Source organism: Amblyomma mixtum, chromosome 1 (genome assembly GCF_055824585.1).
Source record: "Amblyomma mixtum isolate Tamu chromosome 1, ASM5582458v1, whole genome shotgun sequence".
Classification (NCBI taxonomy): Eukaryota; Metazoa; Arthropoda; class Arachnida; order Ixodida; family Ixodidae; genus Amblyomma; species Amblyomma mixtum.
This window is the reverse complement of record NC_143012.1, coordinates 290,055,653-290,077,417: the sequence shown is the minus strand read 5'-3', so window position 1 is coordinate 290,077,417 and position 21,765 is coordinate 290,055,653. Positions and strand designations below refer to the sequence as shown.

General features: G+C 45.3%; 1 protein-coding gene, 1 long non-coding RNA gene and 1 pseudogene across 3 annotated transcripts in view; 2 read left to right on the top strand and 1 right to left on the bottom strand.

Moving 5' to 3' along the window:
• Nucleotides 1-1,327, bottom strand: part of LOC149372010 (cytochrome P450 3A14-like) — a 30,543-nt gene extending 29,216 nt beyond the window's left edge. For both annotated transcript variants that reach the window (XM_089566373.1, XM_089566374.1), the window contains exon 1: nucleotides 1,150-1,327. The gene's annotated coding sequence lies outside the window, so the exon portion shown is untranslated. The remainder of the gene's footprint in view (nucleotides 1-1,149) is intronic.
• LOC149372009 (uncharacterized) overlaps nucleotides 1-4,317 on the top strand; it is a 32,405-nt gene extending 28,088 nt beyond the window's left edge. Inside the window, exons 2-3 of the long non-coding RNA XR_016286951.1 lie at nucleotides 2,609-2,682; nucleotides 3,062-4,317. This is a non-coding gene — a long non-coding RNA (uncharacterized LOC149372009). The remainder of the gene's footprint in view (nucleotides 1-2,608; nucleotides 2,683-3,061) is intronic.
• A 698-nt stretch (nucleotides 4,318-5,015) lies between these two features.
• LOC149372008 (uncharacterized) lies at nucleotides 5,016-7,294 on the top strand (annotated as a pseudogene).
• The last annotated feature ends 14,471 nt before the right edge of the window (nucleotides 7,295-21,765 follow it).

Here is a 21,765-nt window from a genome sequence, read left to right as displayed (position 1 = left end):
GGCGAACTTTCAATACTGCTGAGAGCGGCCGCGTGCGCTCACTTCGAAACGGTGAGCACTCACGCTTCGTTCACTCAGTACAGGCTTGGCAGCGCTACATTACGGTATCGCAAAAGCGCAATCAGGTGGATTTTATTTTATTTTCGGGCTCTCTTTAAATGTTGGAAAAAAGAACCACGTAGAATATATGTTGCTAAAAAACTGGATCGGTTGTATCGTAACCCCCTCTACAACTTCACGGAGCGCAAGTGACCCGAAATTGATTATTAAATTTTTTTACATAATTAATGCAAGTTAACCAATTACGCGGAATTTAAAAAAACACTCTGAGGTGCGCTACACGACGGGAAACAATATGCATTTGGTTCAACCCAGCTCAGGTACGCCACTTTTTTTTTTGTTAATCTTAGGTTCAAGTTACGTGAAACACCTTGGATACAGTGTTTTTCATCTAAGACTTTACACAATTTTTAAAAATGTACTTTTTGAGTTAGAAGAGCACATCTTTCTGCATAGTATTATCAGTGCTGAAGTACATCAGAATACAGGTAAGACGTGCCAACTAGCAGGTTGGTTAAATAATATTGAACAGTTAAATTGTCTAATTATTACCGTTGGGCTCCTTAATTATTGAGGGGCGTGTAGCCCACCGTAAGTACTACCCATATCAGTTTTAGAATCTCAAAAACACGGTTACCGTCAGCGCTGTGGCCGAACAAATTTTGTCTCATCGTGCCAAAATACATGCGCTTTCGAGAGGCTTCCAGGCAAAGCAACCGCTCCAGTGCACGTCACTCGTGGAAATAGCCAATACTTGTAGGGCCCCAGCGCCGAGGGTAAATGCGCTTTCGAAATTCTAAAAGTTGATATGGATATTACGGTGCGCCTCACACCTCTCAATAATTAAAAAGGCTAACAGTAATAGATGAACAGCTGACTATTCAATACTAATTAAACAGCCTGCTACCTAGTAGTTTGCTAGTTAGCCTTATCTGTATTCTGATGTACTCCACCGCTGGCAATTATTTTCCGAAAAAAGCGCTCCACATATCAAAAAGCTTCTTTTTGAAAATTGTGTAAAGCCTTAGATGAAAAACCGTGCATAAAACCAACCAAAAAAGCAAACAATGAACTATCGGAAGGTCTTACCTGCAGACGAAAAATAAGTTGATCAGTGCGTGTTCTTGCGGTCGTAACCGCTGCCAGAAGCCGCTGCCGGTGTTGCTGTCGCTTCTTGTAGCCCTCCCGTATTGCGGGCGGCGTAAGCACTGAAGCTGCTCTGTTGGGCCCCAAGTATCTTGAGTTGTCTGCTCAGCAAAAGCTCGAACGCACGTCTAGGCCGATAGCCAAACGCTGATGAGACAAAACCACCGGGCTGGACATCGAGGGAAGTCTGGAGATATCTGTTGTGCAGACGGAAAACGCGTTGAACTGTGTGCGCTCATGTCCCTGGGACCGCTGCCAGAATCGCAGCCAACTTACTGCTTGGGTTAGATGGTCGACAGAGCTGTCTGCATCGGTGCGTTCACATTGCACCTATTTTTGCCCTTGAGCTAGAATCAGAGCCTGGGAAATAATTTTTTTCCGGTTATGTTGCCTTATTTTTCTATGGAGTAATCCTTTTCTTCACTGTAGAAAAGCGTACATTTTCACTTTAATTTTATCAAATTATTACCGGTTTGAACAGTAGAGCTAGTGTGCCCGCATATTCCTAGTGACGCGAAGGTGCCTTCTTAGCACCGCCGCTCAGAGTGCATCAATATACAAACGTAAACGAATAACCACTTCACCAAACCTCTTAATATTTTGTCAATAAGCATATTTTGTGGCTTTTGATTGAACTCTTCAAGAGAGGATATCATCGCAACTATTTGAGCCACCACTGCCGCTGTACCGGTATACGTACGAGGCGGGTGGCGTCTTTGCGACAGTTTTGACCGCCTGCACTCGCTGTTTAGGGGCATCACTATTCGAGCGCTGTATCTGTTATGTACAATGCATTAATTAGATGTACCCTAATATTACATCGGTCACTAGGTCCTAAATTACCGAAAAGGTGTCCCATATAACAGAGCACTGCAGACTCTAAAATGCAACCAGCTTTTCTCGAACGAACCAGTTTTCAAAGCTTGTTTCGATAACTAAGAAAATTCGAAGCAGGTTTCCTTTCTTAAAATTGGTACATAACATGGCAACAGGGAAGTTTGAAAAAAGCCGCTCATTGAAATTTTGCTACCTGCTATGACACAAAATTTAACGAAAGGCTCGAAGGGGCTGAAAATTAAGAAATTTGGAGTGTGCTTTCTAAACTTAGCAGTGAAAATAAAAAACTGAAGGAAAGCGTGCTATCACCTGAAACAAATAACAAGTTAACCTTCACCTGCATCTATCCCCGCTCGCATCGCAACCAATTATGCGTTGATGACGCCAATTGCGTAACCTTATGCTAAAAACGTCCAATATTTCGTTGCAACTTGCCCAAAACACGGTAATCCTGAGCCGCAATGTAGCTGGGGCTGGCTGTTGTTCTCCAGAGTGAGCTATTATTGTTGCTGCACCGGGACTATTTTAAGAGCATGTCCATTATGGCGGATCTGATTTCGTGCAGGCTGACCGAAAGAAGAAAAAAAAACAGCGCGGACGAGCCACCATAAAAGCGAGATCATGGATCGCGCTTCACAGGTGGGCTATCGATGTAGCGAAGGCAATTAAAAACAAGGAAAGCCGAAATAAATACAACTGGTATATCAGACATTAAAGTACGCTTGCCCGAGCAAAACAACTCTTCATTGACAACTGCTATTTGTGCATCTCACATGAAAAACAAGGCCAGTCTCACAACATGACAGGCTTGTATAAAATCTCTTGGTTCACTTCACCACAACAATGTGTCTCAAAGAACTGTGACAAACGACTGTTCTTGCTGCCGGGCCTTAAATGCACTTCTAGGTTCACAATGTATTTTCGTGCCGCATATTTTGAAACACTTTACATAAAGAAGCTTCTCGTAATAAAATTAAAATGCTTACCCTGACCTCCTGTACATGTTTGAACTTCACAGCTGGCACAAACTACGATAACCTCTGTGACGGAATGTGGATGAACGCGGTGGATCGTGTACACTTCAAACACGCCACAAGGGACGCTGTGCGCACGGACCAGCTGGAAGAGAAGCGAAAAATGGTAGCGTCTTCTGAAGGTATAGAACCAAGCACGCTGCCCAGCTCGAAGAACGGACGTAGTCGAATGCGGCAGCACGTAAAGCAACTGCAGTGCCTTTCCGATGCCCTTTGAAAAAGTGCTGCTTCCACCAGCTATCAACCATCCTGGATTGTGCAAAACCTTTCCTACAGTGCGATTCATGCTTACACTCTTCTCGGCGGCGAGACAGACTGCAATTTTTGTGCGTGATCAGTAAAAAAGTTACAGCTAAATGCCATTGGAACGAACTTCCGGGATTCGAAAGAACCGTTATGTAAACTTAAGTTATCTTGATTGAAAAAAGCACGAAGCCGCTCATTTTGCCGAACCAATGCAAATTTGAAGCATTGCAATGTACCACTAAGACTATTATTTCCCAATATTGAAAATTTCATGCATACATTTGTCGCCTGAAACTTTTCGTAAAGTGTAGTGCTTTATTCCTGACTTCTATGGTTCACCATTGCTAACTTTGCAAAACTGGATGAGTTCGCCTCTGCTTCCATGAACCTTTTGTGGTTAACATGCTTTTTCTGTCTTGTGAAATTCGTTCCTAATGTCAATAAAAATCGCGTTATCGCCCGACTTCTTTATGAGAATGAAAATGAGGCAAGCGTGCTAGCCAGTACGTTCGGCTAATGCTTAGGATTCTAGCCTGCTTCGTCGCAATGCCGATCAAAAGACGATCTGGATCTAAAAGTATTGCAAGCTACAATTCTTCAAAACTGCAACCTACAAGATTTCGCGTGCGATAATTGCTACATGTCGGCCGAAATCATGCATTAGGGCGGTGAAACAGTGCTTCTAAAATTATTTGCTGAACTGTAAGTTGCAGTGTGTTAAAATTCGTTAAACTACAACACTTCTGCGCAAGATAGAGGGGGATGTCGGAGGAAAACTACACGAAAATAGGCCGCGCGGAAAAGTTGGTTCAAGCTGCAATTTATCAATACTGCATATCGCTGCGTTATATAATTGAACTAGTACTTTAAAACACGACCTATCTCTTGCCCATGTGTGGCTTCATACAAGTCAGATTACGCACCAGGTGGCCGACGATTCCCCGATATGGTTCAAGAAGTGGCAGGCTTCATCGATGTTTCTGGCAGCGGTAACCACTTTATGCCTATCTATTCTCATTTCGAGAAAGACATGAGAGCACAAAACGGGGACACGGACGAGGAAGGGAACAGGACGAGCGCTGCACTTTCAACAGGATTTATTCAGGGAAGAACGTTTAAATAGCCTTTGCTCTTATCCATGCTCTTGATCGCAGACAATCGCCTCTCACAGATACGCATCAAGAAACAGCATTTCACTGTGGCGAAGAACAACTGACGTGTCACTAATACAACTATCACCTCGCTTCTGGATATAGAAGGCTTCCACAAGCTCACGTTCAGTCCTGTCTCGGCTTTTCAATAGCACTTTGCAATCATATAGTCGAGGCTTGCAGGCTACACGCTTCTCTTTCGAGCAGGCTTGGCAGTGGTCTGGAAGATGTCCTCTCTTGTTTAAAGAATTGAGCTTAAAGAAGTGAGCTTGTGGAAGCCTTCTATATCCAGAAGCGAGGTGATAGTTGTATTAGTGACACGTCAGTTGTTCTTCGCCACAGTGAAATGCTGTTTCTTGATGCGTATCTGTGAGAGGCGATTGTCTGAGATCAAGAGCATGGATAAGAGCAAAGGCTATTTAAACGTTCTTCCCTGAATAAATCCTGTTGAAAGTGCAGCGCTCGTCCTTTTCCCTTCCTCGTCCGTGTCCCCGTTTTGCGCTCTCATGTCTTTCACGAATATGCACCAACAAGCCCAGTTTCAAGTACTTCTTATTCTCATTTGTTTAGTGCTCAAAAATGTTATTTGTTAACGATAGAGTTTCTTTTCTTTTTCAAATGTTTGGCATCCGACTACGATACCTCAATCTTTTTCAAATGAAGGAATAAAAGGTGGAAATGTTTACTATGAATTGTCAGTATCCAAGCCACAATGGTTGTCTATTTAGCTTCTGGCCTCCACTCGCGTAACACACAGTGAGGTCCTTCACGCCAAGGTAACGAATGAAATAAGCTGGTCAAGCATCAGTTTACTGAGCTTCTTATTTTCTTGCTTTTGAAGACGGACTGAGATCATATTCTCTTCCCCTTGAGGATAACAAAAATTTGGCAAATAGAATTTTTTTGTGCCGCAACATATAAAAGAGCGGCAAGATTTTAACGTAGTTAAAGCGAGTAGACATGCGAAAGCATTTATTTAGCCTGGTCGGATTGTCGTTTTGCTTTGCTGGGTCGTTGACACGTCTGGCGAAGGTATTAGCTCGATAGTAATATTGATGAAGACGACGAAATGCAATGAACAGCGCGAGACTATTGCAGTTCAACACGAGGCGTGATCGGATGGGGCGATATCACAATAGGATTCTGCTTTCGGCCAAGGTCGTGAAAGGAGGCAGGATGGCTGGCTCTTCGCGAGCCGTGATAACGGCCGATGCTGGCCACGGAACGTCGTTTTTGGACGGTTTGAAAGATTACAGGATTGTACTGCCCCCTCTGCCTACCGGAGAAGCACTGAAAACAATGGTTGTTCTTCACTGCGACTCTGCTGGAAGGCCTACAGGATAGAAGATTTTCGCCAGCCGACGAAGGAAGCTGACGTCATCGACAGGTGGGTGGTATCGGAGCATACGAGATGCCGCACGTCTGGTTAGTAAACTTCCGTAGCGAAGAGGTCAAGAAAAAGCTGCTCGACGTAGGACCCATGATTGTTAAAGGGAAGACTTGCGTAGTTTTTGACCCTGAAAGGAGCGAAGTGCGGATGCAGGTGCACCGGTGCACCTTCAATGTAAGCAACGAAACCCGGAGGCAGGCGTTCGCTGAGTACGGCGAAATGAAAGTATACTCTCGGGCGACAGATGGAAGACGGGCGGGTTTGAAAACGCTGACTCGACTACTCGAGTTATGCGGCTGGTTCTACGAGAAGGTGCCAGCCTCGAGCGCCTACCCCACCAGATGCTTATCGGGAACGGGGCAGTGTTATTCGTCGTGCCTGGGCGTGCGCCGATAAGCCTCCGCTGCCGCAACACAGGCCACAGTAGGCGTGACTGCAAGGTGCCCAAGCGTAGACAGTGCCGCGCATACAGGCACGAAGAGGCTAAAAGCACGACTCAGTGCGCCCGCGCTGCTGGGCGAGGAACACTCACCGAAAATAGTGAGCTGCATATGGACTAGGATGAAGCAGAGCAGGCCGCCTCAAACCCAGTGGTCGAGACCCTAACGGGCGCATCGAAGCGCGACGACAAGGAAAACAACATGCCACGAACTCCTCCGCTATGCACCCTGGCCAATCCCCCGCCGTGGGTATCTGCCATTAAGCCTGAGGACATCATCAACCTGAATCAACGCTTAGCCCACCCGAATCTGCAGTCATGAACACGGTTACCGAGTCCTCGCAGGGTACCCCACGCCCCGTTAAAATGGGCAGTGGGGAATCCATGGTCGTCGACCCTACTGCTGCTAAACGGTGCCACGACGACGTCACTGCAACCAGCCAGGAGCAAAGACAACGTCCATTAGAAATCCAGTGGGACGCCGGCGAGGTGAAAAAAAATGGCTGAGGCTTAACTTGGTTAAGCCTGGAGAATGCGAAGCATCATCGTGTCGCGTAATTTGGAGGCGCACAACCACAGCGACGGCGCGAGGTGGGCCCCCGTTTCTCCACTGCCGTGACGTCATCGTGTCACGTGGTGTGGCATCATCGTGTCACGTGATTTGGAGGCGCACAACCACAGCGACGGCGCGTGGTGGGCCCCCGTTTCTCCACTGTCGTAACGTCATCGTGTCACGTGGTGTGACGTCATGTATCACGTGATTTGGAGGCGCACAACCACAGCGACGGCGCGAGGTGGGCCCCCGTTTCTCTACTGTCGTGACGTCATCGTGTCACGTGGTGTGACGTCATGTATCACGTGATTTGGAGGCGCATAACCACGGTGAAGGGCTGAAGTGGTAGCCAAAGTAGTATGCTTCGCATAAAAGCGGCGCGTCACCAGCGGGCAAAGATCGTCGTCGCTTCCTGGCGACTATAACTGAAAGTCCTAATAATGGCGGGATGGCACTGCACGGCGCGACGTTTTGCGTACAAAGGTAAGCACAGTACTGGCGGCCTGTTCTTGCTAAGCGATGGCGGATTTTGAAAGGCACCTCGTGGTAACCACGCTTAATGTCAGCGGTCTTTCAACCAGGAGAAGGCTAAGTCAGCTGTTATGGCTCGCGACTGAGCAGGAATTGGGTATTGTAGCGATACAAGAGACCAAAATCAAGAGTCAAGACCAGACCGAGAGTATGGCGCGTCCGTTCAACAGCTGATATCATGTCTGCGTGTCTCACGCGGGTGGTACTTCGGCAGGGTGCATGCGTTTGATTCGCCAGTCCCCGGGAGCGATTGCGAAAAGAGTTCTGACGCGTTTTCGGTCGTTAGATTCTCTGTGACATTACATTTGCTGGTTGGGAATTTACGCGCACACGAACATGGAAGAGAGGCGAAAACTTTGAGACAGTTGGAAACTATTTTGATACAGACCATCTGGTAGACTTCCTTGCCGGTTTCAACTGCGTTAGCATGGCATGCTACAAGACTAGTTGGACGCCCTAGAGAGATGCGAATACTGCTTGTTTGAGTGACGTAACTTATCGCTGTCATCTCGAAAATGTGGGCGATTGTACTGGGTGCGGTTCTTCCATTTGTTTTACCCATTTCCATGGAACTTGCCCCGAGCGTTTGGATCGGGCGTACGTATCTGTCGAACTGATACCATTCTGCGGCGAATACCACGTGCAACCAGTGCCGTTTAGGGACCATTGTATTGTTGTGTTATGTGTGGGATAAATAAAAGGAAAGAAAAGCAGATTCGTGTGAAAAAACTGGAAACTTAATGAGAACCTGCTGAGAGATGATATCTTTATGAAACGTGTAGCGTTGACGATACACGAATTGCAAATAGAGGACAGCAAACTGCTTGCAGTGAAGTGGGTAAGATTTAAGCAGATAATGAAAATGACAGCTATTGAACGATCGTGCGATGTAAAGCAAAAACAAATAGTGAAAGAAAATATGTTTAGAGACGACTTTGAGAACGAAAGAGGGCAAGCAGCCAGAAGCATGCATAAACTAAATTCGCTCCGTTAAACGTAAACTAGAGGCAATAGATACGGAGTGGTATCAAGGAGCGATCGCGATGGGAGGGCACAGAGCCTGATAGCGGACGATACGCCCACAAAATGTGTTCTCTGCTTGGAAAAGAGGCACGCCCACTGGAATGACATACTGAAAATAGATTAGAATGTTGTAATTTACTCAGATAAAACAAATATAGATGAGGCCTATTATGAATACTATAGCGGGCTTTTTCGTTACACCAAAGTAAGAACCGAAGACTGAAACCCATTTCCTGTCTTTAATGCCGAAGCTTAGTGACGAAACGAAAGAACGGTTAAAACTGCCCATTTCAACCGAAGAAGAGCGGAAAGTCATAAAAGACCTCAGCCTTGGAAAGTCTCCAGGACCAGACTGGCTAGTAGCATCGCTCTTTAAGGCATTCGAGAATGATTTCGGGCAAGTTTTGACTGCACTCTTTAATGAGGCTTATGACAAGGATATGGCAGGGATACCAATTGGTCTCTTCGATTTGTCATCCCAGTCTGTCAGTGTAGACAAGAATCCGCACGGACAGTGAAAGCACTCAAGAAGACAAGGACGACAGAATAAAAGAGACATACAAAGCGTTTACTTGCAACTGATTTTGTTGCACGCAATTGATTTCAGTTTGCGATTTAAAATAATTTTCAAAAGCAAATGTCCGATAACTCGAGAGATCCTGGAGGCTTTTGAGATAGCACGAGCGGGGGCGATGGTTGCGTAAACGCTCCATCAATTTTGTTGTCCGAAAAAGAGATATCTTACATCGGGCATGTGGGTTGCCCGATAAAATGTGCCAGTCATCACTCGTTGGTAATGGTCTTATAAGCATGCGCAGGTGATTGCAAAGAGTGTAAAACTGTTTTTCGCGTAAATCAGTTGCAAGTAATCGCTTTGTATGTCTCTCTTTCACTGTCAGCATGGAAAACTAACTCGCCCACTCACTTCCATTGTTCAAGAATTGGCTACAGTCTCAAGACGTCGGGACAGTTCAGAACTTAGCTACCAAATCGAAGACACCAGATGACGACAACAATCTTGTTTAAAGCAGTTCTCAAGGTCTATGCCAAGTGATAACGTGCATCAAAGCAGGGTACTTACGATGACTTCCGCGTGCCTTTGGTGCTGCTCACAAATTTTATGCCGCTGTGGATGCAGCAGTAGCGCACTTGATAATACTTCAGTGCTTCCGGCATCTTCTTGGCGATGAAACCAACGCGCTTTTTTGCCGCTTCGATTGTCCGCGTGTCCCTTTTCCACAGCTGCACGCAGTTCGCGGCACTGAACTTATTTATCTTGTCTTCAAGTTCCGAGAACGAAGAAAAACGGTCGCCGACTGCGAAAACCACTTCGCTGTCGTCACTGTGCGTTTGCGGCTTCCCGCAATTGGGCACGTTCGCCATGTTCACTGATAAACCGCGCACGATAGAAATAAACGCTGCAGGTCACAACACATGCGAAGCAAGACGGGGCAACTATCCGCGCATCGACGCACGTGGCATCGGGCAGTGGTCACGTGGCAATGCACAGCCAATGAGGTCGGGCAGTGGTCACGTGGCAATGCACAGCCAATGAGGTCGGGCAGTGGTCACGTGACAATGCACAGCCAATGAGAAGTGAGTGCCGTGAGAAATTCGCAAACACAATTCTCACGGCTGCCGGGAGAATAGCCACTCCCTATTTCTAACACCCCCCACAATTTTAATACCAAAAAGCGACGATGAAGCTTGACTGCGACAAGTTACCCCTTTCCGACTAGCATCCTTCAGGAATGTGAATTATAAGATCTTCATAAAAATTCTGGCTAAACGGCTCCAGACTGTGATGCAAGAATTAGTAGGACCACGAAAGACATGTGGTATTAAAGGCCGCCACATAGATATATACGAGCATGTACACAGCCAAATCTGTGCTCGATTATTACGACGCCATGCATGAAAGCATCGCAGTGCTCCAACTTGATCTAGAGAAACCCTTCGACAGGGTGCCACGTGACCTCTTGTTCTCTCTGTTACAGCACGTGAATGTCGTATGAGTCGTTTTCCAAGGCGTAGCCATGGCGTACAGGAGATGCACGACGAGGTTGATAGTAAATAAGGGGGTGGGTGCGCGCATCCGAGTGCAACGCTCTGTGCTTCAGGCTTGCCCCTTTAAGCGCTGCTATTTGGTTTGTATATTGAAAAACAGTCGAGGATGTCTGATTTCATCAATGCGGGGTGACGAAATTCCTCGTCGAAAATAAAATTACTGAAGCACAAATTTATGAGTGTCTTGAGCTTGCTGATGGCATCCCATGCATGAGATCGGGCATACATGACGTGTCAGGCGTCTTAAAGACGGCCAGGGGAGCATTTACAAGCATTGAAGATCCGACTTGGATTTGTCTTCTTCGAGCAAACCTGAGAAAAACCAATAAGGAGACCACTAGTGAGTTCATTAAAGAAGACAGGCAGGCAACGATAAAGGAAATAGTAATAAAGCTCGAAACAGCGCACATTGCGGTTCAAGAAAAGATTGAAACCTTGGCATATTGTAGGATTTTTTCCTGCGTTCCACGCCTATTAACCGTGAACTACAAAGCACAGTGTGAAAACTAAGTCCACAACTTCGACAACCATAATTACACCAAGCTAATTTCCAGTTCTGCACTGCGACTGGTGGCCAAATCTGTTTTTTTTTTTTTTCACTCTGAGCCTCAAACGAAGCGACAGAGCATGGAATGGCAGCACTCAAACTCTTCGTGAGCAAAGGAAGCGAAAACTGTGCCGTCAGCCCATGAAGTCATGTCCCCGTACATCTGGGAACTGGGGGGTCTCATTTCAGTTGATTTCGTTCAACCTGGGCAAACCATATGTTTCGCTCAACACGGTCAAACACCGAAAGAACGCGGACTCATGTGGCGCGATAAGCGACGTGCAGTAAAACTGATGTTGTAGCATGACACTCCGTGCCCCCACGCTGTTCGCTTAATGTTGAGGAAAAGTGACATAATGGGGTTGAAAGTTTCGCTCCTGACTCACAGTCCTGCTCTGGCTTTCTGAGGCTTCCACCTCCCTGGATATTGGAAGGGTAAAATGGGGGCAGCCAATTGGTCTGAGACATGAAAGGCGATTCCTGAAGCAGAGCGCCATTTCTTCAGGTCTAGATTGGAGGGTTACCGAAGGGAAATTTTAAAGCTTCCCGACCGTGGGAAAAATGTTCGCCGTGAAACAGGGACGGTGTTAAAAAATGAAACAAAGGTATAAAAATATAGTGAGGAATATTTGGTTTTTAGTGATGTAACGCAAATGATTTCTATAGAATTGTTGCTCATTGTTTTCAGTACACCCTGGTATATCTTTGCCGTAGAGGGAGCGCAAAAAGAACACGACGGCACAGAATTAGACGGGTCGGGCGCTGGCGCAACTTGTAAAAACATATATCTTGTTTATTTTTTTTTTGCAGATTCGTGTTCTTCTCTTTAGTCACCTCTGTTGTTTCTGTTTTTTCGCTGCTGTAAAACATCTTCTGATGTGAGTTTCTATGCTGCATAAATTTTCCTCGTAAGGATGCATGGCGCTGTCTCTTTATTTACGTGGACATGAAATGACAGGTTGCTGCCTGGCAGCGGCACCAGCTACTCCTTTTCAAATAGTGAACGAAACTTCTCGTATAGACGATATAAAGCTGAACAAAACACAACACTACTACCACAAGTGAATAACACGCTCTGTTTGTAGGAACATAGAAGCGCAACAATAAGCAAGCACATGAGTGCATTGCAACAGGCATGGCCATATGAGCATCGAAATAAGCTTCGCCATATACATTTAATCCCAAAAACGTGCAAGCGAACCTCAAAAATTGGTGGTCAGACAGCCCTCATACTACTAAACTAGCAAGATGAACACAGGCAAGCGGACTCTGAAAAGACTGTGGAGATATAGTCACGTGAGGCTTTGGGGCTATAACGCAAAAAGCAGTGCAATTAATGTAATATCTAGTAATCTCTAAGTGCATGTACCGCTGTCCTCGAGGAATGACTTCTTCGCCATGATTACCCGTTTATGCAGCGCACGAATCGGCGATGAGCCTAATGACATTTCATTTCATTTCATTTCATTTTATTACCTTAAAGGCCCACGAGGGGTATTACATAAGGGGTGGGTACATATATTCTGGTGAGCAAGTGTTAACACAACGAAACATGACTGGTAACATTATTGGCAAAGTTGGATGAGCACATGATGGCTGCGATGTCGTTGGGTAGGTCGTTCCAGTCTGCTGCCGTACGGGATAAAAATGATGCGGCAAAGGTGGTAGCACGGGCACGAGGTCAGGAAACTTGAAAAGGATGACGAGCGCGATGAGATATGCGGGCTGGAGGGACGATGTTGGGTGCGCGGTCTAGTAAACTATGGAAAAATTTATGGAACAAGCAAAGGCTGGCAATGCGGCGACGAAGTGATAAGGGCAATAAGCCGGATTCAGCTTTCAACGCTGATACACTGATGTCGTAAGAATACGATGGATGGATGAATCTGGCTGCTCTGTTTTGGACTGATTCGAGTGTATTTATAAGTAAGCTTAGTGCGGTGCCCAAATGGGTGAAGCATGTTCTAATTTTGGTCTGAAAAGAGATTTGTCTGCTAATAACTTTACATGTTTAGAGGCTTGGAGGAGATGACGTCTTAAAAATCCAAGTGTTTTATTAGCAGATGAAATTATGTTCGTAACGTGTGTGCTCAGTACAAGTCGCTACACAAGGTAATGCCTAAATACTTGTACGATAAAACCGGGTGTACAGGGACGTTAGCTATTACGTATGGGAAATAAAGCGGGTTGCGGCGACGCGTGAAGGACAAGATTTTGCATTTATGAGGGTTAAGTTTCATTAACTATTTGGCACACCATTCCTAAATGCGGTTAAGGTAGTCTTGAAGAGATTTTTGGTCAGAGGCGTTATTAACTTGGCGATAAGTTACACAATCATCGGCGAACATCCAAATATTACTACATACATTCGTTGGTAAATCGTTGATATAAATTAAAAACAAGCGGACCGAGGACACACCCTTGCAGGACACCTGACGTTACTGGAATAGGATAAGAGTTAAGCTGTTAAGCTAGGATAAGAGTTAAGCTAGGATAAGGATAAGCTTTTAACGGTGACGCACTGTGAGCGGTTAGTCAAGAATTCTTCTATCCATTTAAAGATATTAGAGGGGAGGTTCAAATATGAAAGTTTCAGTAGTAAGCGTTTGTGAGGAACCTTATCAAACGCTTTCGCATAGTCTAGAAAAGCAGCATTGATTTGTAGGTTTGAGTGAAAATTAGCATGCAAATCATGAATAAAAATGGTCAGCGGTGTTTCGCATGACAAACCTTTCCGAACCATGTTGCGCAGGATGAAAAAAGTTGTGAGAGTCGAGGAAGCTCATGACATTGGTGTAGATGACGTGTTCCATGAGTTTGCAGGGCACGCTGGTAAGGGAAATGGGACGGTAGTTAAGCGGCGAACTTTTTTTACTCGATTTGAAGACTGGAACGACCTTACCGCTTTTACAGTCGTGTGGTAGTTGACTTGTTAACAGTGACTGTGAAAAAAATAAGCATAAAAGTTGCGCACAAATATCCTTGGTATTTTTCAAAAGCTTTGAGTTAATATTGTCAATATTGTCAATTGTTGATACGGATGAAGATGAAAGTTCCATGTTTTCAATTAGGGACGAAATGCCAGATGACGTGAAGACAACTGGTTGCATAGCATCATTTATCATCGAGGGTGGCGCTAAAAAAGATGATGATATTTCAGTTCCTTTTGTAAATACGGATGAGTTAAACATAGCAGTGCACTCAGCATCAGTGAAAACTGCACCTGACTCATCAGTCAGGGTTATTTCTGGTGCAAAATGCGAATTGATAACTTGCCAGACCTTTCTGGGGTTACTTGTGAGCATATTCGGCAAGTCCGAGTGAAAAAAGGTATGCTTGACATTGGAAATAGCGGCGATATATAATTTTTCAGCTTCGAGATATTTTACCCATGCGCTAAGCGTCCCCTGAAACTTGGCTTAATGGTAAAGGCGCTTCTTTTTGTTCTCCAAACGTTTCAGTGTTTTATTAAACCATGGTTTTTGTGAATTAGAGCGAAAACTAATTTCTAACCAATTTTCTTGAACACTGCGGGAATGAAAACGTGATGAGAAGAGTTGAAACAACGCATTAAGTTCGTTATTTATGGCATTATAATTTCCTTTGTCATAAAGACGGATGGTTTTATGGCATTTGCGGCGCCAGTTTGGCGTAAGGACAAGGTTAGTGTGAATTACTTTGTGATCGCTTATTTCAGGTAGGTAGTAACGGGCTGTACGCTATCCGGGTGGTTGGTTAATAAGAGATCTAAAATATTTGCACAGTTCTGTGTTACGCGGGTAAGGTCAAGTATTACCTGAGTAAGATGAGGTTGTTGCAAAATTCTAAGAATTTTCTTTGTTTCTCCCTTGTTAGCCATAGGTGTGGGCTGGTTATGCCAGTCAATATTCGGAAAATTAAAATCGCCGAAGAAGAAGATTTGTGAATTAGGATGCTTTGTGAACAGTGCACTTAGTATACGTTATTAAGCTGATGGGAAAAATCGTGACCACTGTGTGGCGGCCTGTAACAAACGCCGAGTAAAACTGTGTTAGGTGCTGCTTTTAAGATTAGCCACAACATTTCAAGGTCGGATGAATCTTATATTAGGGAACATGATAAATCTTGGCTGACAGCAATGAGTACATCTCCTCCTCGTGAATCTGCACGGTCTTTCCGAAAAACTTGAAAGTTTCGTAGATCAGTCAGTACTTCGTTATCTATTATGTCACCGCTCAGCCAATTATCAATTAGTATAAGTGCGTTGCTATTTGATGAAAAAACAAGGCTAGAAATAAGTTCACGCTTAGGAATAAGCTACAGATGTTAGTGTATATAGCGGAGAGCCAGAGGCTAGATAAAGAAGCGTTCGTGGTACGGTTTCTAGACGGTTCATGATGAGGTTATTGCTAATCTGATTGTGAGGGACGAGTTACTCTTTTCTTGACTTTTTTCGTGGTTTCATCGAACACGTAGCGCCTGGGACCAATATGCATTGTCTTAAAATTAAAAGCAAATTTTGTTGTCTTTTCTTTAGCGGACGATACTAGGTGCTTTCGCGCATTTTGTACTTTGAGGGAAAAGTCCACTCCGACGCTGAAATTAGTTTCCTTAAATTTATGACCATTCGATAATATGGCATCTTTAATTTTAGATGAAGTAAACTTCACGATGATTGGGCGAGTGTGGTTAGATTTGTAACGGCCAAGGCGATGGGCGTGTTCGATGTTCTCAGGGTCAATTGTTACACTCAAGTTCTGAAGGCAATGGTTGATCACTATTTCTTTAGAACCTGCAAAATTTTCGGATGCGTTAGAATCGGGAATGCCATAGAATATAAGATTATTGCGACGCGAGCGGTTTTCTGCATCCTGTATTCGAGCATCTAGAATGTCGATCTTTCGGGCCATCCCAGAACTCTCAGAGTTCATTGCTTCAAAATCTGTTTGAATATCCGAAAGAGCTTGGAAATGGGCCTCCAGATCGGTCATTCGCTTAGTCAAGCCGGTTATAGCAACTTCAGTGGAATTGATTAAGTTTTGAGGCCCTGTATTTCGGAAATGAGCATTGTTTGACCGGAAGATAGATTTTTTTAGTTCAGCGAGCACATCTTCGATAGTGTTAGGGCCTGGGTTGGATTCTGCATCACCTGCCAAGAGCAGCAAGGCACGCAAAACATTACTGCAGTCAGTCACAAGGAAAACAAAGCACTGCGGGATCGGCAGCTGCGCTAAAAAATAGTTGCTAGTTTTTCTTGCAAGCAGAGAATACTTGTCACCAACCTGCATGACGAAGATCAGAGGATTAGTGACTGGTGCGGGAATGCTTATAGACTGAATGGCCTTTTATCAAGGCTCTCAGTCCCCTCTTCAGTCCTGTCCTGTAAACGTCATATTCGGAGCATTCCAATGAAATGTCAGCTATATTTTCATCATCATGGCCACAACACATTGTGGCCTGTCTGCCCGTGTAGATTGTGTTTCATGTAGGCTGCTTCCAATCGCAAGCGGTGGATGAGATACTCCAAGCATCTGTTGCCAGTCAGTGTAATATAAAACCGCAAATGTGGATCGGTGAAATATAGGTCACAACCGCTGTAATTTGGCTGGGAGCAATTCTTTTCGCTGATGTCAATACACGCGGAATTAAAAAGCTGCGCAATTCGCTTCTCAAGAACGGAAGACCAGAAATGGTAGCAGCAGTGTGTACCTGCCTAGCCGCAATGTCCGCCTTGGTGTTTCTAGGAATAAGGCAATGTACGGTTATGCGCCAGGAGACTACAGTATGCTTTGTTTCGGTAGCCTTTAAAACTTTAGAGGTCGGTGGGCCATTTCGGGTACACATAAAAGTGCGCCACCTCGGAAATAGCTTACAAGCTCATTGTAGAGCTTCCCTTCGAGACCGACACTTCTTAAAACTATCAGTAGTGCATGCTCAAGAACACTTTCTAATGCCACTTTATGACGAAGAAAACTGCGATCAGTCTGTGTCCACCATAATGGTACTTTTCAGGGGCTGAGACGAGGGCTATGACGTTGTTAATCGACAACTTTTGTTGAAACCTGTTCATTCTTTCAGGATAATCATCTGCGCTCACTAAGTATCGTGGTAGTAACGTTTTGTAGATCCCTTTCTTCATTTATTCCCCCGCACATATATGTAAGGCAATGGGCCTGCAAGATGCATAGCATATTGGCGATTTGCCGGGCTTCAGAAGCAGCATAATGTTCGGCCTTCTTCACTCCATGGGTATTTCGCCCTTTATGCCTGAGGAATTATCGAATTCAAGTAGCCGAAGGCGAGAGCTACGAGGTAGCCGAGAGATAGCCGCATAGCTCACTTTATCTTGTCCTGGTGACGTGCTCTTGCGTGATTCAGCAATACCTGTCGACAGCTCTTCTAACTGGAAAGGTAAGTCCAATGATGGTATAGCAGCTTGTGGAAGGTCACGCTGATGATTTGCGAAAAATGTCGCAGGCTCTAGTCAAGTGTACAAAATTCTGCAGTATTCCTCAGAAACTTGTTTCAATGTATTCCGCACATGTAAAGAAAGCGCGGCAAATAAGGTAAAGTGCTTGGAATTGCGTGCGCATGCCTCAAGTAATATGACAGATTTCAGCGAGTGGTAGGCGCACAATCAGTGTACCCCGGCAGTCTTTCCACCTTTCTCAGCTAAGCTTAGTCAAATATAGCACAGGATGTGTCGTTAAGCCCGCCCAAGAGCGCGAAGGTATAGTATGTTCATACTCAAGGCTGTTGAGAGAGACATTGATTTTCATATTAATACAATGAATGTTCGTATCGAACGCGAGAAAAATTGTGCCGTATAAACTGCAAACTGCTCCCCACGCAGATGCTATTGCAAAGGCAAGAATACTACACGGGCCAGCCAAGAGTCTGGCTCGCATCTTGCGTCAAGATCTTGACCTTTTACTCTAATGTGTGGCAAATTGATTTTCATGCATACGGTTTAGTGACCGGCTGCTACTAGGGTTACCGCTCAACTAAAAACAATTGTCACAACATTTGTGACAAGCCTGGTTCCTGAGACCATGCTTAGTTACGTAGCTCCACAAGCCTCGTGTGCGCTAGTGATGATGGCGGCCAAATTGCATCCCCGCGCCTCTTTGCTTACGGTCTCGCCTGGCCAGAAGCAAGAACCACGGAGATGGGTGATCAGATTGGCTGTTTCTGAAGCAGCCGTCGTTTTTCGGCATTTGGGGTTACTGCGACTCGCTTTTTCTTTCATCTTTCCTCCCACGTCTGCTTTTTCTTTACTACTCTCTGTCGGCACGCCTCGGTAATATTGATGCCGTTCTTGCTGCCCATCTCTGTTGGAGCCATTCGACAGGTCAGTGCCCTTTCCTCTCCTTCCTTCATTCGGTGACAGGAGGAGCGCTGCCAGCTTCCACAAGTCGCTCACCCCCTGAGGGTAGACTAAGGTTGGTTCTGGCCTCCTTTTATCTCTGCCTCTTCACGCTTCTTCTCTTTAGTGTTCAACGCACGCGGTAAGGTTGTAAGACCTGGGTGACGTCTATTCAGTCTCCCGGGAAGGGAAGCTCCCCCTGGTCGTCAATATTCACTGATCATCTCCCTTTGGAGGCTTTCTTGCACTTTGGCGACAGCAGCATTACTGTGTTGCCAAGGGTAGCGGTGTAATTAAGATGAACAACCCTGGTGCTGTACAGCCTGCGCTCTTGTCAACCATATCGCTTTTCGAACCCACCTTTGAGGTACGACAGCTTGGACGCGGCGGGATCCTCAACAGATCCTCTGATCTCGCCTGTGTAAAAGATCGTAACTGCTCTTCCTTTACCCCACTTCGAATGACAACTTTTATCTCTTCTCATCTCGCCTGCCCGGAAGCACTTTCCCTAGGCGTTGATACATGCTTAACTGCATCTGATACTGTTGAAATTTTGTACGCAGCTGGTTTTGTTTCTGTGCATCGCTGTAGCCGACATGTTCGTAATGTGCGGGTGTATCACGTTAAGACTTGTATCATGCTAACATTGAAAGTTGCAATTTCCTAGGCACTTCCTGCCAGTCAAAACTCCAGGCGTGTCCTGTAATCTGTCCTGAACGCGCTAACGTCTTGACCTGTGTAGTGAAATAACTTTAGGTGCTATGTTCATAGTGCCGGGGCTTGCAATTCCATCTGGTGGTGTTGCAACTGTGGGACGGTCTTTCAGCAGGCACGTGCTAATACCAGAACGAGCAGTTGTGTCTTTGCGGCGGGGTGCACGCAGGAAAGCCCTCAAAAGGGCTCATCACGGACGCAGGAAACACACAAAGTCTTCAGGCTATTATTAGGCAAAGCTGTGTGCGCCGAGAGGCGACAGCCGAAGTTAGACAAGGCATATGGTTACGCAGATGTGACAGCTCTTCAAGGAGTCAGCTCTAATTCGGGGATCTCTCAGACGATTGCAACAGCCGGGTAAGCTTCTATGGTTAAAATGGCTGAGGAGTGAATAATAGCAAGCTTTTCAGAGCGATTAACTAACCCTCTGGCATCAAGGTTCTGGCATGTTATGCAGGCTGATATGGCCCCCTTCACAATACGTATTCCCTCCCACCTTATTCAGCTCTTCATGTCTGAAACGTCTCAGCCAGGGTACGAACTTCTGCCCCTTCCACTCTGTTTAGTTTGGGTACTTCCGGTGAGGTTGTAATCACCTTTCGATTCTAATATGGTGGAGCCTGACGCGCGGGTTCTCAAGCGCAGCAGGGTTGCATATCCAATCAGTCTTCACTGCATGTCCAGCCCAAATCATAGCAGCAGCAGCTTGGTAATAAGCCAAATAATACCATTTTGGAGCACACTTTTGCTGCTGCCAGAGTTTCACAACCATAGAGCCGTTTAAAGTTCTGCAATAAAAATGTCGCTCTATCAATAAAGCTTCAGTAGATTGAAATTGTTTTTATTCTGAGTTTAAAGCAGATATAATATTTGCAAAAAATGTGGCAAAAAATAGCGATTTCAGCTACGAAATTACCGCTTATTCCTTCTAGATTGCCGGTCAAAAAGAGGAGCTCGGCTTATCTTAGTTTCAAACGTTTCTTTTCAGCTAATGACTGCAGACAGTGAGACAATAGCATTATACTTAGGTATCCCTAAAAGTTGTCCTTTCTCATTAAGCGATGCTACTTTCCACCGTGGTGTACAGCCTCTGGATTTCCTTCGAGCTCAGTGTCGGAAGTCACCTCTCGCGGCTGGTAATCTTAATTCCCATCATTTGTCATGGGGATAAAGGACAGATCTGTACAGCAAGTGCCTTTAGGGTTGTATTGCAGATAACAACGTTTCGTGCATGAATTCGATATCGCCCACTTTCCTCCGCGCACAGACTCAACCTGTGTCAGATTCAACTTTCACCAGTCATGGTTTTGCTTTATTGGTCGATTGTTGATTACAGCCCTACTAATGACCACCTACTTACGTTTTTGATGTCTGCCATTTAACTCCTGCGACTGCTCAGTTGAAGCCATATCTCTGATATGAAACGAGTATGCGCTCTGCCCTTGCGTCAGGTTCAACTTTCACCGGAAATAACTATTAAATCAACTAGCATATGCCTGGCTCTACACGAATACCAAAAAATGTCAGCGTTTTTGGTGCGGTCTCCAAAAAGGGAGTACATTGCGTTGGCGGAATTCGGATTGTTCAAGAGGTGACTGGCGGAGGAAAGCGGCATAGAAAAAGCTCCTCCATAACCGCTGCTTAAACAACTGGAATGATTGTAAGTTCACCGCAGCTACTTTTAAACGCACAGTCTCATGACCTAAAAAAGATCAGTGTAAAATTCAGCGCTTGAATTGCATCTCAAAGTTGAGCAATCGAGGCACATATTCAGTTTTCTGCCGCCGCGGTGGCCCAGCGGTTATGGTGCTCGGCTGCTGACCCAAAAGACGCGGGTTCGATCCCGGCCGCGGCGGCTAGAATTTCTTTGGAGGAGAAATTCTAGAGGCTCGTGTACTATGCGATGTCAGTGCACGTTAAAGAACCCCAGGTGGTCGAAATTTGCGGAGCCCTCCACTACGGCGTCTCTCATAGCCTTAGTCGTTTTGGGATGTTAAACCCCATAAACCATAAACCAATATTCAGTTTTCTACGCTCGCGAAAAAAAGGCTGCGTACCTCAGAAAGCTTACCGTCATAAATTTTGAGTTCAAGAGAAGCCATCGAGATTACAGCCATTTTTTCCAAGGAACTGCAGAAGCAGTTCTCGTCTCTTCTACCTTTCCACCAATTTCTTCCGCTCCAATGGCGCAAATGAATCATGGCACTGAAGTTAATTTATCGGAGCTCTCTACAGTTGTATCGCGATTGCGAGCTGCTGCTCCCGGCCCTATTGCCGCCACCTAGAAAACGCTCAAGGTTCGTATCGAAGAGTCTCGGTACTGCTTATTGCGACTGGTAAATTATTCTATCAGACAATCTTAGGTACCTTCTGCGTGGAAGCTCGCCAAGGTGACCCCATTACCCGAATATTTTGGAGGAGGATGCGCTCTGAGTAATGTTAGGCCTATTTCTTTAACATCAAACGTTGTGAAATTACAACGTTCTACTCATGTGCGTTTCCGACTTCATGGACCGTAAAACTATTCTCAGCCCTTGCCAAATCGGTTTCAGACCACGATGTTTGATATGGAAGGCGCATGTTGGCCTGGAGACTCTGAAGAGTAATTGTTCTTGCCCGATGTCAACGAATATAGGCTGCTTTAATCACGCTAGACAGGTTTAAAGCTTACGGCAGCGTAGA